General features: G+C 52.8%; 1 protein-coding gene and 1 long non-coding RNA gene across 7 annotated transcripts in view; one reads left to right on the top strand and one right to left on the bottom strand.

The window, feature by feature from the left end:
* The window catches only part of APBA1 (amyloid beta precursor protein binding family A member 1), a 467,998-nt gene that overhangs the window by 315,694 nt on the left and 134,010 nt on the right, over positions 1-18,294 (top strand). The gene's annotated exons all lie outside the window — the stretch shown is intronic.
* Positions 5,092-5,557, bottom strand: LOC132540755 (uncharacterized). The gene is made up of 2 exons (XR_009551901.1): positions 5,475-5,557; positions 5,092-5,267 (listed from the first exon to the last, which is right to left on the bottom strand). It is a non-coding gene; the product is annotated as an uncharacterized LOC132540755 (long non-coding RNA).

An 18,294-nucleotide genomic window follows, 5' to 3' on the forward strand; every position in this document is an offset into this window, starting at 1 on the left:
CTATTACATTAAAGCATTCATGTACCATCTGTTTTACCTATTTGTCATATGGGCTCTCCAAAAGAACAGGATGAGAAAGTTTATATATTGCTGAAGCCATTTATCACCAATGACTTGAAATCCCAGGGGTCCTGCCCGATTTTGCTATTGTTCTTTGTATTGCTTGCAGTTACTTACATAGACTGTACACAGATTTCACTGTAAATCTGTTTTGTGATATAAACCTAGCAAGGGTGAAACCCAATCTCTCTTCTAGCTACATACAACTGGTAGTATGGAAATAGGTAGATATCTACACATCTTTCTGAGAAAGTAGCTATGATTATATAGCTATGACTACACTGTTCCACTTATAATGCTAATTCATCTATTTTAATTCTAGATGTAAGAGGACTGGGGGAAACCAGCTAGTCAGTGTTTCTTTAAGAATATTTAAATATGTATTTAAATATGTATTTTTCAGAATATTGGTCTCTAAGGGAAAAAAAACAACCTGTTTCCCAGACAAACAAGTTTGGAAAATCTGAATCCTTTTATCTCTTCCTCCTCTTCTTTTTCTCTCTGCATCACCCACTTGAAATATGTACAATGAAAAGTCAGCTCCAAGTTAAGGTGACCCAAACTTATTTGGCCCTGTAATCTTTAGTTCCTGTGTCAGATGTTAAAAACCTGATATAAGAAGTGAATCCACTCTCAATGGAGATGTCCAGAAAATTCTGCCACTTGCCAGAAGTTCTTTAAAAAAAAATGTTATAAAATGGAAATATTGACAAGACCACACACAATTCCCACTACCAGAACTCCATATCCCATCCCCTGATAGCTTCTCTATTCTTTATTTTTATTTATTTATTATTTGCCTCCAGGGTTATCACTGAGGCTTATTGCCTGCACTATGAATCCACTGCTCCTGGAGGCTATTTTTGTTGCCCTTGTTGTTTATCATTGTTGTTGTTATTGCTGTTGTTGTTTGTTGGAGAGAGGAAGAGAAGACAGACAGGGGGAGAGAAAGATAGACACCTGCAAACCTGTTTCACCGCTTGTGAAGCGACCCCCCTTGCAGGTGGGGTGCCGGGAGCTCGAACCTGGATTCTAGAACCGGTCCTTGTGTTTTCTGCCATGTTCCCTTAACCTGCTGCGATGTCGCCCAGCCCCCAGCTTTCCTATTCTTTATACCTCTGAGACTATAGGCACAATGTCATTATGGGGTGCAGAAAATGGAAGGTCTGGTTTCTGTAATTGCTTCTTTGCTGAAGATGGGCTTGGCCGGTTGATCCATACTCCCTGTCTCTCTTTTTCCCATCTGTGTTGTGCAAGTGGCAGAAGGCAAGGCCAGCTTCTTTGTGGGTGAAAGTCTAGTCTAGTCCAGCCAGGTGAAGAGGGCTACCTCATGGGGCATGTGCCCTTCAGCCTCAATAATCTTGTAGTGAGGGAACTGAGAGCTGTCCCAAACCATAGTCTTTTCCCCTCTCCCCAATGGCATCCAAACAGAAGCCAAAGGAATAGGGAGCTATTGGTGTCGTCCAGAGCACAGAACAGAGTAGGGGAGAGGGTGGGGTGGGTAGGGCTGGGGTGGAGGAGGTGACAGAAGTTGTCCCCCCACCCACATGTCTTCCTTTGAGTTGGACCAGGTCAAGGATCCTGAGGTCTGACCACAGAGACCTTGCTCTGATTGGCATCCAGCCATTCAGCATCACTGCTTGGGATTAGATTTTCAACTCACTCTGAAATCATAATATTGCCGGCTTGCAGGCACAAGAATATCAGAGGAAACAAAACACTGTTTAAAGGGAGGGGGCAGGAGAGAGAGCTCACGAGGTAGGGTATCTACCTTGCAGTGCACTTGTCGCAGGTTTAAGCCCCTGGCACACCACCAGAAATACAACGGCAGCAGGGAAAACTCTACTGGTTGTGATGTCTCTCCCCCATCCATTGCTATTTATTCTCACTGTCTTTCTCTCCCCCCACCCCTTTCTCTCTCTCTTACTCAAAACAAAAGAGTCATCCCAGACTGCTGAAATCACACATGAAAGAGACTCCAGGACTTTTTTTTCTTTCTTTTTTTTTTTCTTTTCTGCTGAGTGAGGCAAGACAGTTTTTGCTAGGAGGTTAATTTCTGACAATATGAGCTTATTTAAACTGAAGATGATTTTAGGATGGAGAAAATTGTGCAGTGAACCCATCTTAGTTTCCTAAATTCAGCTTCCAAATGAATCAAAGACCTTAATGGTCTCTAGTATTTGTCATCTTTGTATTTTATATGCTACTTTTGTATCATGTTTAGAACTGATAGTTTAAGTGGGTACACAGGGTACCCTGTGCATTCCCTAGTAGATGTTTCACAGTCAATCTAATTCATAGAAAGATAAAGCATATTTATTGAATGTCTGGGTATTTGTATTCTGTCATCCTTTAACAAAAAAATAAGAACCATTCATCTCCCAGCTTATACATTGTGTGTGTGTGTGTGTGTGTGTGTGTGTGTGTATGTGTGTGTGTATGTATGTGTATGTATGTGTTTGTGTGTGTGTTTACTGAAACAAGGGAAGGATCCTGTTAGCCAACAACTGTTTTTTGCTATAGAAATTAATTAATGGGAGCTGGGTGGTGGCACAGCGGGTTAAGCACATAGCACAAAGTGCATGGACCAACATCAGTGTCCTGGTTCAAGCCCCCAGCTCCCAATCTGCAGGGGGTTCGCCTCACAAGCAGTGAAGCAGGTCTACAGGTCTCTATCTTTCTCTCCCCTTCTCTATTTTCTCCTCCTCTCTTGATTTTTCTCTGTCCTATCCAACAACAACAGCAATAAGGACAATAATAACAATGATAAGCAACAAGGGAAACAAAAGGGAAAAGTAAAACAAAAAAAGAAAAAGAAAAGAAACTCTTATTCTTACTCCAATTAAAACATTAATATCTTGCCATAGTCTGAAGTCCCTGAGTTACCCCTTGTCATGTTGACAAGAACAGTATGTATGCAGATGGACTGAGACAAGCTGCTGCACTAATAGGAATATTACTTTCTTATTGTTTTTTTGCCTCCGGAGTTGTTAGGGCTCAGTGCCTACACTACAAACCCACTGCTCCTGAGGCCATTTTTTAAATTTTTTTTATAGGACATAGAGAAATTGAGAGGGGAGGGGAGGGGAAAATAGGGAAGTACATAGACACCTGCAGACCTGCTTCATTGCTTGTGTGGCGACCTCCCTGCAGGTGAGGAACCAGGAGCTCAAACTGGGATTTGTGTGTGGGTCCTTGTCCTTTGGACTATGTGTGTGTTACCTCCGGGCCCCCAGGATATTACTTTCAACTCCACTGGGCAATAACCATTAACTCTACAGGCAGTGTGAGTATTTCTTAAATATATGACAAAAGTATGAGAACTTTTAGAAATTTTGTCCATGCCAGTTCTTCTAGGGGAGAAGATAGCACCTACAGTCTTTTCTTCTCCCCCCTTTCATGTGTTCCCCAACCTGCATTACATACATGCGCGCGCGCGCGCACACACACACACACACACACACACACACACACACAGACACACACACACACACACAGACAAGTCCACTGGTTAAGAGAGCTCTTTTATCTGAAATTGGAATATTACTCAAAACATGAGCATGCTGTCCTGTGACAAAAATTTGAGGCCTTATCTTTTTTAAATATTTATTTATTCCCATTTGTTGCCCTTGTTTTATTGTTGTCATTATTGTCGTTGTTGGATAGGACAGAGAGAAATGGAGAGAGGAGGAGAAGACAGAGAGGAGGAGAGAAAGATAGACACCTGCAGACCTGCATCAGCACATGTAAATCGACTCCCATGCAGGTGGGGGGGGGAGTCAAAGGCTTGAACTGGGATCCTTACGCCACTCCTGTGCTTTACGCCACCTGCAACTAACCCACTGTACTACCGCCCCACTCCTGGCCTTGATGGATTTTTAGCACGTCAACCTATACTCTGAATGTGTGTGATTGCCCCTGTTCACTGCAGAGAAGGCCCCTAGATATATTTTTAAAGATTTTATTTATTTATTAATGAGAAAGACAGGAAGAGAGAAAGAACCAGACATCACTCTGGTACATGTGCTGCTGGGGATGGAACTCAGGACCTCCATGCTAGAGAGTCCAGTGCTTTATCTACTCTACCACCTCCCAGACCACCCTAGATGTTCTTAGTGGTTGTTACGCTGTGAGGTTCCAATGTCCCCCTCCCACAAGTCCAGACCCATGGTCAATGGTCACCTCCTCTACATGTGGCAGTCCCGACCATCCCATGGTCCCTGGGGTCAGCTGTGGTCACATAGAGGGAAAGGAATCATGTTCTAACTTAGCTGAGAGCAGGCAGCAGGGCTGAGGGCTTCCTCCTGCTAGGAGGTGACAGTGTCCCCAGAAGTGACAGCTCAGCTCCTGGAGGCCACAAGGCCCAGAAGATAGGAGTCCCCCCAGGGGCCAAGGATGGGGTGCAGGACTGGTCACACAAGTCCTGTCCTGGCCTCCCAGCTGCCTAATGAGATGACCTGCCCACTGACTGGACTCAGTGCAGTGATGAGAGTGCCAACCAGCAGGCCATTTACTGGGGGGGGGGGGGGGGGGCTGTGGGGAGGTTGCATGGCTGGCCTTGCAAAAACTTTCCATTCCCAGCCCCTCCTGTGGCCCCTCTGTGTGCTACAGTGACCCTCCCCCCCACCCGAGGAGCTGTAACGATGGGGCTGTTCCTCTATAGAGCCACTCCAGGTCTCTGAGGACATGAGATGCTCCCTGAAAAGGACAGCTCTGTGCTCCTGGAGAGCAGCCACTTTGCAGACTGCCCACCTCTGTCCCCAAGCAGGACCAGGCTGTCCCTCAGGGGAGTGGACAGGAAGGGGCGTGTGGGGAGCAGGCCCAGGGTTGGGGAGCAGACTGAAGTGAGGCTAGGCTGGGTCAGCCTTTCAGCTGGTCAGGGGGATGATGGAGGAGGGTCTAGGGAGACAGGAGTGGGGGTGTTGCTCTTGGCTCAGAGGCTCCTTTTGGGATGAGCAGTGTCATGGAGTATTCTGTGACTCTGTGGAGCGGAGAGTGGTGGCTTGTGACTACAAGCACCCAGGTAGTGGATCCGTAGAACAACACTTTATTCAGACCGCATTAAGAGAACACAAAGTTCCACAAGAGGTAAAGTAGAATTTGAATGAACCACAAGCAGCAGACCTCTTCAGATGGGGGGGCAACTTCCATGGTGGGTGTCTCTGGGGCCACGGCCAGAATTGACAGCTCAGGAGCAGGGGGGCACTCTGGAGAGGAATGGGTCAGATGTCAGCCTGGCCCAGGTGCAGCCCTTATTGACTCAGCACTCCCACACCCCCAGCTTTCAGAGCACTGACCCCCAGGACTGTCCCATTCAACCCTGAGGGGTCAGGATGAGTCTCTGTGACACAACTCAAGCTCAGTTCCTCTGAGAGCCTCCCACCCTGTGTGCTCCAGTGAGCCCCACATCTCACCCCTGAGCAGAGCCAGCTGATTGTTGTGAAGCGGAGTGCTGGGGCACTGGGTGTCCTGGGCCAGCCTCAGAAGCTCCTCTGCCTGGAACCATGTGACTCTGCCATTGTTCCTGTGTGGGGACTTGCTGGGGGGCTGCCACCTTCTCTGGGCCTTGAGGGTCTCGTCCTGGGGAGCCAGGAGGGCCACACTGGCCTTTAAGGGGTTCTCAGCATCCATGATGGGGGTTATTTTCCTCATGGTTTCACAAGGGCAAAGGCCGTCTGGTATGCCCCCATCTGTATCCTCCTTGTCCCCTGAGGTCATCTGCAGAAACAGGGACCCAGGAAGCCCAGCCTGAGCCTGCGAGTTTACTGTCTGGGGTTCAGGTCCCCCCAGGCCCAGAGGCAGAGGACCTGTGCACTCAGGAAGTGGCAGGTGCTCACCTGCTGCAGGGGTTGCAGCTCCTCTTCAGGCTCCTTTTGACCTGGCCTCTCCTGAGGCCTGTCCTCCAAGGGAGGTGACAGGTCACTGTGAGGGCATGATCCTGGGTCCCAGATGACTCTGCCCTTGTTCCTGCATGGGGGCTTCAGAGGGGGCTGCCTCCTTCCCTGGATCTCGGGGTCCCCCATATAGTCCTGGGAACCCAGCAGGGTTGCCTCCTGGGAGGGCTGAGCTTCCTTGCTGGTGGGGGGTATCTGCTCCTTAGTGTCAAATGGGCTCAGGCCACCAGGTGTGTTGCCCTCAGTGTCCTGTATGTCCCCTGTGTTCATCTGCAGAGACAGGGACACAGTGAGCCCAACCTGAGTCTCTGTGTTTCTCCCCTCATGAGTCCTAGTGCAGACATATCCCTTGTGAAAGATGATCAGATGAGGGACCCTCTGAGGAGGGCTGGCAGCACATGCTCTGAAAGATTCTCACCCAGAAACCCCACCCCTCATTCCCCATGTGTCCCTTTCCCCACTGTAGGAGGGAAAAGGACTGAGCAGACAGCTCCCCAAGGGGGCTTAGCACTCCCACTCAATCCACAGATTATCCAGCCTTTGGGGAGACTCCAGTGCCCCCACCCTGCTCCTGTTACACCCCCCCCCCAGTTGATACCTCACCCACACCCAGGAGGTGAGGATGTGGACAGAGGCTTCAATGGGCAGACTGACATTGGGTTGAGTAGTCACTTGTATTTGTGAAGAGCTTGAGAGCCAATAAAACAGCTCACCTAATTAGTACACTTCTTAATCTTGTGTGTGTGTGTGTGTGTGTGTGTGTGTGTGTGTGTGTGTGTGTGCGTGCGCGCGCGCACATGCAACAAACCCAGCATAGGAAGCTCCAGGGCTGTGGTGTCTTTCTATCTGTCCTCTCTCTCTCTGTGTCTCTCTCTCTTTCCATCTCAGTCCTTGTATCGACTCTCTCAGTAGAAACTTATAACTGTTCATGGCCCCCGGAGGCCCAGATTCATGAAGTGACCTGTGTTCAACCCAGAACCAGCCACGGCCTGCAGAGCAGGCAACAAGCAACACTGCTTGTCTGGGCATCAGGTGCCACAGGGCCCAGTGGCAGAGGGTTATGGATTCAGGAAGTGCAAGGTGCTCACGTGCTGCACAGGTGGCAGCTCCTCTTTAGGCTCCTGGGGTCCTGCCCCATCCCCTGAGGCTTGTTCTCCAGAGGAGGGAGCCAGTCACTGTTAGGGCAGGACCCCCAGTACGAGACAACTCAGCCCTTGTTCCTGCAAGGAGGCTTGGGAGGGGGCTGCTACCTTCCCTGAGCCTCAGGGCCCCCATATTGTCCTGGGGACCCAACAGGGCCACACTTGCCTCCAGTGGGGGCTCAGCTTCCTTGCTGGTGGGGGGCATCTGTACTTCGGTATTAGGGGGATTCAGGACACCTGGCATGTCCTCCCCTGTGTCCAGTGTGTCCCCCGTGGTCATCTGCAGAGACAGGGACACAGTTAATGCCAATTGTTAGCCCTGGTGTCGATATGTCCCCCGTCATAGCTGACTATGAGGAGGGCAGGCAGCACATGTTCTGAAAGATTCTTGGCCAGGGCCCCCCACCCCTCATCCTCTGTGTGTCCCTTTCCCTGTGGCCATCCTCAAGGAGAAGCACTGATAGTAGATTTCTCCCCCAGGGATTTAGCACCCCGACTCAGCCCACAGCGTATCCAGCCTTGTGGGTGACCACAGAGCCCTCAGCCATCTCCTCCCAGTCCATCCCCAGACATTGGGACCTCACCAACCCCCAGGAAGTGAGGGTGTGGACAGAGGGTTCAATGGGCAGAGTGACATAGGACAGAGGAGTCACTGCTAAGAGTCAGTTGTGAAAAGCTATGGAGTCAACAAAATAGCTCTCCTGGCTAGTGTGTTGCTTTGCTGTGTATTAGTGGGGGGTGGAGTGGGAGGGGTTGGCGGCTGTGGAGCTGGGACTCTCCCAGAGGAGGAAGCTCCTTAGCTATGCTGTCTTTCTTTCCCTCCTTTCTCTCTCCCATCTCTCTATCTCTGTCCATCTCTGTCCTTGAATCAACTCTCTCATGAAGCTTAGATGCAGTCACAATACCCATGATGCCCAGAATCATGAAGTGACCTGTATTCAACCCAGCACCATCCAGAGCCAGGAGAGCAGGAGACAAGCCACATGACTTGTCTGAGGTTCAGGTGCCCCTGGACTCAGGGGCAGAGGGACTGTGGGTTCAGGAAGTGACAGGTGCTCACCTGCTGCACAGGTTGCAGTTCCCCTTCAGGCTGCTGGGGCCCTGGCCTGCCCTGAGGTTGGTCCTCTAGGTGAGGGGGCCAGTCACTGTAAGGACAGGACCCTGAGTACCAGATAACTCTGCCCTTGTTCCTTCGTGGGGGCTTGGGAGGAGGCTGCCGCCTTCCCTGGGTCTCAGGGCCCCCCGAATTGTCCTGAGGACCTTGCAGGGCCATATATGCCTCCAGGGAGGGCTCAGCTTCTTTGCTGGTGGGAGGCACGTGCCCTGTGGTCTCACAAGGGCTCAGGCAGCCTGGCTTGTCTTCCTCTGTGTCTTGTGTGTCCCCTGTGGTCATCTGCAGAGACACGGACACAGGAAACCCAGCCTGAGCCTCTCTGCGTGTCTGTACCTAATGATTCTGGAGAACAGACACCCTGAGGGGACACCAGTTACCCCAACTCAGCAAGTGAGGCAGGAGGCCTCCCCTCACTTCCATGCATACCCAGTCATCCCCGAACTGGGTGAGGCCAGACCCTTCTTCTCAGGCAGATCCTCCCTGAAGACATGGGGTCACACATCACACCCCACACTCAGGCAGTGGGGTGTACCCATCCAGCTGTGAGGACTCAGAGGTGTGGACAGCAGTTCCACTGGCCATCAGAGATGAGCCCTGGAGCTCCAAGAGCCCAGATTCCCTCTGGGTCCCTCAGCAACACTGGGCGCCTCAGGCAGTTGCCCTCAGCTCCTGTCTCCTGTGAGCGTGGGCTTCTCACCAGTGAGCATGGACATGTCACCTGGTCACAACTGTCTAGAGGGAGGGAGCCTCTGAGGAGGGCAGCAGCATTTACTCTGCCAGAACAGGCTCTCACCCAGAACCTCCCATGTGTTCCCACACCCCTGAAGGAAGGAGACTCACTGATCACAGACCTGGAGCTCTCCCACCCCGCTATGCAGCCTACAGCTTATTCAGCTTTGGGGGAACCCTCATTTCCCCTCTTCCTCTGCCTTCACTCTGTATCCTGTGTTATATCCCGGGAAGTGAGGGTGTGGACAGAGGTTTCAGTGGGCCGAGTGATAAGGCAGTTGGGAGTTACACCTAGGAGTCCATTGTGAAAAGGTTTGGAGTCAACAAAATAGCTCTCCTGGCCAGTGTGCTGCTTTGCCCTGTGTGTGTGAGAGCAGGATAGAGCTTGAACTTCCCAGGGAGGAAGCTCCAGGGCTGTTGAGTCTCTGTCTGCCCCCCCAAACCCCTGCCCCCCAGGTACACTCTTTTGAGAAAAAGTGTACATGGCATGACCCACCCGATGGCCCCAGAATCATGAAGTAACCTATAGTCAGCCCAACACCTGGAAGGAAGACACCCCTGTTATTTCGCTCTCAGTGTGTGTGTGTGTGTGTGTGTGTGTGTGTTTGTTTGTGTATGTCTTTCCATCTCTGTCCTTATATCAACTTTCTCAAGAGAAACTTTTATGTAGTCACAGGCCCCATGATGCCCAGAACCATGAAGTGACCTGTGTTCAACCCAGAACCAGCTACAGCCTGCAGAGCAGGGGACAAGCAACACTGCTTGTCTGGGCATCAGGTCCCACAGGGCCCAGTGGCAGAGGGCCTGTGGGTTCAGGAAGTGGCAGGTGTGCACGTGCTGCACAGGTGGCAGCTCCTCTTAAGGCTCCTAGGGTCCTGCCCCAACCCCTGAGGCTTGTTCTCCAGGGGAGGGAGCCAGTCACTGTAAGGGCAGGGACCCCAAGTACCAGACAACTCAGCCCTTGTTCCTGCAAGGAGGCTTGGGAGGGGGCTGCTACCTTCCCTGAGCCTCAGGGCCCCCATATTGTTCTGGGGACACAGCAGGGCCACACTTGCCTCCAGCGAGGAGTCAGCTTCCTTGCTGGTGGGGAGCATCTGCTCTTCATTATTAGGGGGACTCTGGCCACCTGGCATGTCCTCCCCTGTATCCAGTGTGTTGCATGTGGTCATCTGCAGAGACAGGGACACAGTGAGCCCAACTTGAGTCTCTGTGTTTCTGCCCCTCATGAGCCCCTGTGTTTCTCCCCCTCATGAGTCCTAGTGTGGACATGTCCCTTGTGAAAGATGATCAGATGAGGGACCCTCTGAGGAGGGCAGGCAGCACATGCTCTGAAAGATTCTCACCCAGAAACCCCACCCCTCATTCCCCATGTGTCCCTTTCCCCCCTGTAGGAGGGAGAAGGACTGACAGCAGACTACTTCCCAAGGAGGCTTAGCACTCCCACTCAATCCACAGATTATCCAGCTTTTGGGGAGATTCCAGTGCTCCCACCCTGCTCATGTTACCTCCATGGTGACCTCACCCACACCCAGGAGGTGAGGATGTGGACAGAGGCTTCAATGGGCAAACTGACATTGGGCTGAGGAGTCACTTGTATTTGTGAAAAGCTGGAGAGCCAATGAAACAGCTCACCTAATTAGTGCACTGCTTAAACCTGTGTGTCTGTGTGTGTGTGTGTGTGTGTGTGTGTGTGTGTGTGTGTGTGTGTGTCTATACGCAATGAAACCTCCCTGGGGAGGAAGCTCCAGGTCTGTGGTGTCTTTCTATCCACCCCCTCTCTCACTGCTTAAACCTGTGTGTGTGTGTGTGTGTGTGTGTGTGTGTGTGTGTGTGTGTGTGTGTGTGTGTGTGTGTGGCTATACACAAGGAAACCTCCCTGGGGAGGAAGCTCCAGGTCTATGGTGTCTTTCTATCCACCCCCCCCTCTCTCTCTCTGTTTCCATCACTTTGTGTGTGTCTCTCTCTCTCTTGGCTTGTCGGGGGTTCACATGCCCCTGTGCTCAGGGGCTGAGGACCTGTGGGTTCAGGAAGTGACAGGTGCTCACCTGTTGCACAGGTTGCAGTTCCCCTTCAGGCTCCTGGGGACCTGGTCCGACCTGAGGTTGGTCCCCTAGGTGAGGGGGCCAGTCACTGTAAGGACAGGACCCTGAGTACCAGATAACTCTGCCCTTATTCCTTCGCGGGGGCTTGGTAGGAGGCTGCGGCCTTTCCTGAGCCTCAGGCCCCCCCGTATTGTCTTGGGGACCTTGAAGGGACATATATGCCTCCAGGGAGACCTCAGCCTCTTTGCTGGTGGGAGGCACCTGCCCTGTGGTCTCACAAGGGCTCAGGCAGCCTGGCTTGTCCTCTTCTGTGTCTTGCGTGTCCCCTGTGGTCATCTGCAGAGACAGGGTCACAGGGAACCCAGCCTGAGCCTCTCTGTGTGTCTGTTCCTCATGATTCTGGGGAACAGACACCTGGAAGGGACACCAGATATCCCAAGTCTGCAAGGGAAGCAAGAGGCCTTCCCTCACATCATTGCATACACAGCCAGCCCTGAACTGGTCTGGCCAGACCCTTCTTCTCAGGCAGGTCCTCCATGAAGACATGGGGTCACACATCACACACTACACTCAGGCATTGGGGTGTACCCATCCAACTCTGAGGATACAGGGGTGGATAGAAGCTCCACTGGCTGTCAGAGGTAAGCCCTGGAGCCCCAAGAACCCATATCCCCTTAGGATCCTTAAGCACCTCTGGCGCCTCAGGCCGTTGACCTCAGCCCCTGTAACCTCGGAACATGTGCATGTTACCTGGTTACAACTGTCCATTGGCGGGACCCTCTGAGGAGGGCTGCAGCAGTCACTCTGCCAGGACAGGCTCTCACCCAGTACCTCCCATGTGTTCCCACTCCGCTATGCAGCCCACAGCTTATTCAGCCTTGGGGAAACCATCATTCCCCCTCCCATCCCCGCCTCTACTCTATATCCCCTGTTATATCCCATGAAGTGAGGGTGTGGTCAGAGGCATTAGTGGGCAGAGTGGCATGGGACTGGGGAGTTACTCCTAGGAGTCCACTGTGAAAAGCTTTGGAGTCAACAAAATAGCTCTCCTGGCCAGTGCGCTGCTTTGCCCTATGTGTGTGAAAGCAAGGTCGAACTGGAACTTGCCAGGGAGGAAGCTCCAGGGCTGTTGAATTGTTCACTCTTCTGCTCCACACCCCGCCCCCCAGATACACTCTTTGAAGAGGAGGTGTACATGGCATGACCCACCCGATGGACCCAGTATCACTGGAGTAACCTGTTTCAGTCCAACAACTAGAGGGAAGGCACGCTGTGTCTATTTCGCTCTCATGCTCTGTGTGTGTGTCTCTCTTTCCATCTCTGTCCTTCTATCACCTCTCAAGGGAAACTGTTATGTGGTCACAGGCCCCGTGAGGACCAGATTCATGAAGTGACCTGTGTTCAACCTGGAAACAGCCACAGCCTGCAGAGCACGGGACAAGCCACACTCCTGGTGTGGGCATCAGGTCCCACAGGGCCCAGAGGCAGAGAGCCAGTGGGCTCAGGAAATGACAGGTGCTCATGTGCTGCACAGGTGGCAGCTCCTCTTTAGGCTCCTGGGGTCCTGCCCCATCCCCCTGAGGCTTGTTCTCCAGGGGAGGGAGCCAGTCCCGGTTAGGGCAGGGACCCCCAGTACCAGACAACTCAGCCCTTGTTCCTGCAAGGAGGCTTGGGAGGGGGCTGCTACCTTCTCTGAGCCTCAGGGCCCCCATATTGTTCTGGGGACCCAGCAGGGCCAGACTTGCCTCCAGCGGGGACTCAGCTTCCTTGTTGGTGGGGAACATCTGCTCTTCAATATTAGGGGGACTCAGGACACCTGGCATGTCCTCCCCTGTGTCCGGTGTGTCCCCCGTGATCATCTGCAGAGACAGACACAGTCAGTGCCCAAGTTAGCCCTGGTGTCGACATGTCCCCTGTCACTGCTGACTATGAGGAGGGCAGGGAGCACATGCTCTGAAAGATTCTCTTACAGGACTACCACCTCTCATATTTCATGTGTCTCTTTCCCTGTGGCCATTGGCAAAGAGAAGCACTGATAGTAGATTTCTCCCCTAAGGGATTTAGCACCCCGACTCAGCCCACAGTGTATCCAGCCTTGTGGGTGACCACAGAGCCCTCAGCCTTCTCCTCTCTGTCCACTCCCAGGCATTGTGACCTCACCAACCCCCAGGACAGAGGGTTCAATGGGAAGAGTGACATAGAATTGGGCAGTCACTGATAACTAAGTCAGTTGTCTGGGGATGGGTGGGTAGGTGGGAGGGTTTGGGGGCTGTGGAGCAGGTACTCTCCCAGAGGAGGAAGCTCCTTGGCTATGGTTTCTTTCCTTCTCTCTTTTCTCTATCCCATCTCTCAATCTCTTCCCATCTCTGTCCTTGCATCAACTCTCTCCTAATGAAGCTCAGATATGGTCACAATTTCCATGAGGCCCAGAATCATGAAGTGACCTGTATTCAACCCAGCACCACCCAGAGCCAGGACAGCAGGAGACAGGCCACATGGCTTGTCTGGCGTTCAGGTGCCCCTGGGCTCAGGGACAGAGGGCCTGTGGGTTCAGGAAGTGACAGGTGCTCACCTGCTGCACAGGTTGCAGTTCCCCTTCAGGCTGCTGGTGTTCTGGCCCTCCTTGAGGTTGGTCCCCTAGGTGAGGGGGCCAGTCACTGTAAGGACAGGATCCTGAGTACCAGATAACTCTGCCCTTGTTCCTTCGTGGGGGCTTGGGAGGAGGCTGCCGCCTTCCCTGGGTCTCAGGGCCCCCCGAATTGTCCTGAGGACCTTGCAGGGCCATATATGCCTCCAGGGAGGGCTCAGCTTCTTTGCTGGTGGGAGGCACCTGCCCTGTGGTCTCACAAGGGCTCAAGCAGCCTGGCATGTCCTCCTCTGAGTACTTTGCGTTCCTTATGGTCATCTGCACAGACAGAGACAGAGGGAGCCCAGCCTGAGCCTCTGTATGTGCTGTACTCATGAATGACAGACACTGCAATGACACACACGAGTAGCCACTTGCCCCCATCGGGCCACAAAGGTCCCCTCACACTCCTTGTTTCTAGTCACCCTTAGACTTGGGGTGAGGCCAGACCCCTCCTCTCAGTCAAGTCCTCTCTCAGGGGATGGACACACACACACACACACACACACACACACACACAGGTTCAGTGACCTCATTGGGGCTTTGAAAGCACTAACTTTGGGTGGTTGGGGGGCATGGTTACACTTGCCTCCATTGGGGACTCAGCCTCCTTGCTGGTGGAGGGCATCTGCTCTTCGGTATTAGGAGGACTCAGGACACCTGGCATGTCCTCCCTTGTGTCCTGTGTGTCCTCCGTGATCATCTGCAGAGACAGGGACACAGTCAGTGCCCCTTGTTAGCCTAGTGTTGGCACGTCCCCTGTCTTAGCTGACTATGAGGAGGGCAGGCAGCACATGCTCTGAAAGATTCTCACCCAAGGCCCCCCACCCCTCATCCTCTATGTGTCCCTTTCCCTGTGGCCATCCTCAAGGAGAAGCATTGATAGTAGATTTCTCCCACAAGGGACTTAGCACCCCAACTCATCCCACAGTGTATCCAGACGTTGTGGGTGACCACAGAGCCCTCAGCCTTCTCCTCCCTGTCCACCCCCAGGCATTGTGACCTAACCATCCCCCAAGAAATGAGGGTGTGGACAGAGGTTTCCGTGGGCACAGTGCCATAGGACTGGGGATTCACTGCTAGAGGTCAGTTTTGAAAAGCTTTGAGATCAACAAAATAGCTCTCCTGTCTAGTGTGTTGCTTTGCTGTGTGTGTGTGTGTGGGGGGAGTGCCAGGGAGGCGAGGTAGCTGCGACTTTCCCAGAGGAGGAAGCTCCTTGGCAATGTTTTCTTTCCTCCCCTCTCTTCTCTCTTCTCTCTTCTCTCTCCCATCTCTCTATCTCTTTCCATCTCTGTCCTTGAATCAACTCTCTCCTGATGAAGCTTAGATGTGGTCACAAGCCCCATGATACCCAGAATCATGAAGTGACCTGTATTCAACCCAGCACCACCCAGAGCCAGGACAGCAGGAGACAGGCCACATGGCTTGTCTGGCGTTCAGGTGCCCCTGGGCTCAGGGGCAGAGGGACTGTGGGTTCAGGAAGTGACAGGTGCTCACCTGCTGCACAGGTTGCAGTTCCCCTTCAGGCTCCTGGGGACCTGCCCCCCCCTGAGGTTGGTCCTCTAGGTGAGGGGGCCAGTCACTGTAAGGACAGGATCCTGAGTACCAGATAACTCTGCCCTTGTTCCTACGTGGGGGCTTGGGAGGAGGCTGCCGCCTTCCCTGAGCCTCGGGCCCCCCCATATTTTCCAGGGGACCTTGTAGGGCCACATATGTCTCCAGGGAGGGCTCAGCTTCTTTGCTGGTGGGAGGCACCTGCCCTGTGGTCTCACAAGGGCTCAGGCAGCCTGGCATGTCCTCCTCTGAGTCCTGTGTGTTCCCTGTGGTCATCTGCAGAGACAGAGACAGAGGGAGCCCAGCCTGAGCCTCTGTGTGTACGCTACTCATGAATAACAGGCACTGGAATGACAGACACTTCGAGTAGCCACTTGCCCCCCATCGGGCTACAAAGGTCCCTTCACACTCCTTGTTTCTAGTCATCCCTAGACTTGGGGTGAGGCAAGACACCTCCTCTCAGTCAAGTCCTCTCTCAGGGAATGGGGACACACACACACACACACACAAACACAGTCACACAGTCACACACACACACACACACACACACAGACACAGTGGCCTCAGCTTTGAAAGCACAACCTTTGGGTGGGTGGGGGGCATGGTTACCCTTCTCTTTCTTCCAGGGAGCATGTCCATCACTCTTATCCACTGGCGACGGAGCCAGTTCCGAGGTCCTGCACACCTGCACTCTGCAGGGCGCCCCCGGTGGTCCCTATTCCTACATCTAGGCACACAGCACTGCATCTTGCCCTGACTCTTTGGTCTGGCTGAGCTGTGTCTGGGTTGGTTGCCTAGACCCCATGTGACATTATGCCTGGATCCCCAGCTGGCCTCCTCCAATCCTGGGCCTCCCTCCCAGCCTCTGGATTCTGATGACTGGCCATGCCACCCCCACCCCTCCAACTGACACTGGGCAAGGGTCCCTGTTTGCATTTCCTGGACTCCTGGCCCATCCCTCCATCTCCTAGTCCCAAAGTGACTTCACTCAGGCCCAGTGTTGTGGTGTAGAGACACCCCTGAGGGCCCCTGCCCCTCCCCCACATTTGAGCAGCTCTCCTTAGGACATGACCTTGACAAGACCTGGCCAGGCTGGGTGGAAACAGGGGGACCCCCCCCCAGATTGAGCCTGGGTGTTGCAGTGCTCCAGGAAACACAGTGACATGACCTGGTGGGGCCCACACAGCCCTTAGCTGGGAGAGCAGTGGACAAGCCACACAATTTGTGTCCTGGTGGCAAGATACCAGCTGTTTCCTGTTTCTTTAATTTTTGAAAATCTTTTTAAAAAATAATATTTCATTACTGAATAGAGAGAGGAGAGGAAGATATAGAGAAGAAAAGAGAGAGATGCATGGCAGCCCTGCTTCACCACTCATAAACTTTCTCCTTCTGAGTGGGGACCAGGGGCTTGATTTTTATTTTGAAGATACCAAGATTAGCAGGGAGTCTTTCAGAGGAGGTTTTTTTTTCCATGTTAAATGGAGATTTTTTTTTTTTACCCCTTTATTGTGGAATTAATGTTTTATGTTTGACAGTGAATACAATAGTTTGTACGTGCATAACTTTTCTCAGTTTTTCACATAAGAACACAACCCCCACTAGATCTTCTGTCATCCTTTTCCAGGACCTGTACTCTCCCCTCCACCCACTCCAGAGCCCTTTTTTTTTTTTTTTTTTTTTGCCTCCAGGGTTATGGCAGGGGCTCGGTACCTACACCATGAATCCACTGCTCCTGGGGGCCATTTTATCCCTTTGTTACCCTGGTTGTTTTACCATTGTTGTAGTTACTATTATCATTGTCACTGATGTTGGTATTAGATACGAAAGAGAGAAGTGGAGAGAGGAGTTGAAGACAGAGAGGGGGACAGACACCTGCAGACCTGCTTCACCGCCTGACTCCCCTGCAGGTGGGGAGGTGGGGGCTCGAACCGGGATCCTTCCTCGGGTCCTTGCACTTTGCGCCACATGCGCTTTACCCGCTGCACTACTGCCAGGCCCCCTGTCAACAATATAGCTCTCTTGGCCAGTGCACTGCTTTGCCCTGTGTGTGTGAGAGCAGGGTAGAGCTGGAACTTCCTGGGGAGGAAGCTCCAGGGCTGTTGAGCCTTTCCCTCTTCTCCCCCACACCCTGCCCCCCAGCTACACTCTTGAGAGATGGAGTGTACATAGCATGACCCACCCAATGGACCCAGAATCCTGAAGTGACCTGTGGTCAGACCGACACCTGGAAAATACCTTCTATTTCACTCTCATTCTCTCTGTGTATGTGACTCTCTTTCCATCTCTTTCCTTATATCAACTCTCTCAAGAGAAACTTTTATGTGGTCACAGGCACCATGAGGTCCAGAACCATGAAGTGACCTATGTTCAACCCAGAACCAGCCACAGCCTGCAGAGCAGGGGACAAGCCACTCTGCTTTGCACAGGTTACAGTTCTTCCTCAGGCCCCTGGGGTCCTGTCCCACCCCCCAAGGCCTTTTCTCCTGGGGAGAGGGCAGGTCACTGTAAGTGCAGGACCCTGAGTACCAGACAGCTCAGCCTTTGTTCCTGCAAGGAGGTTTGGGAGGGGGCTGCTACTTTCCCTGGGCCTCAGGGCCCCCATATCATCCCAGTGACCAGACAGGGCCACACTTGCCTCCATTGGGGACTCAGCCTCCTTGCTGGTGGAGGGCATCTGATCTTCGGTATTAGGAGGACTCAGGACACCTGGCATGTCCTCCCTTGTGTCCTGTGTATCCTCCGTGATCATCTGCAGAGACAGGGACACAGTCAGTGCCCCTTGTTAGCCCTAGTGTTGACATGTCCCCTGTCTTAGATGACTATGAGGAGGGCAGGCAGCACATGCTCTGAAAGATTCTCACCCAGGGCCCCCCACCCCTCATCCTCTATGTGTCTCTTTCCCTGTGGCCATCCTCAAGGAGAAGCACTGACAGTAGATTTCTCCCACAAGGGACTTAGCACCCCAACTCAGCCCACAGTGTATCCAGCCTTGTGGGTGACCACAGAGCCCTCAGCCTTCTTCTCCCTGTCCACCCCCAGGCATTGTGACCTAACCATCCCCCAAGAAATGAGGGTGTGGACAGAGGTTTCCGTGGGCACAGTGCCATAGGACTGGGGATTCACTGCTAGAGGT

This window comes from Erinaceus europaeus, chromosome 10 (assembly GCF_950295315.1).
Source record: "Erinaceus europaeus chromosome 10, mEriEur2.1, whole genome shotgun sequence".
NCBI classification, from domain to species: domain Eukaryota; kingdom Metazoa; phylum Chordata; class Mammalia; order Eulipotyphla; family Erinaceidae; genus Erinaceus; species Erinaceus europaeus.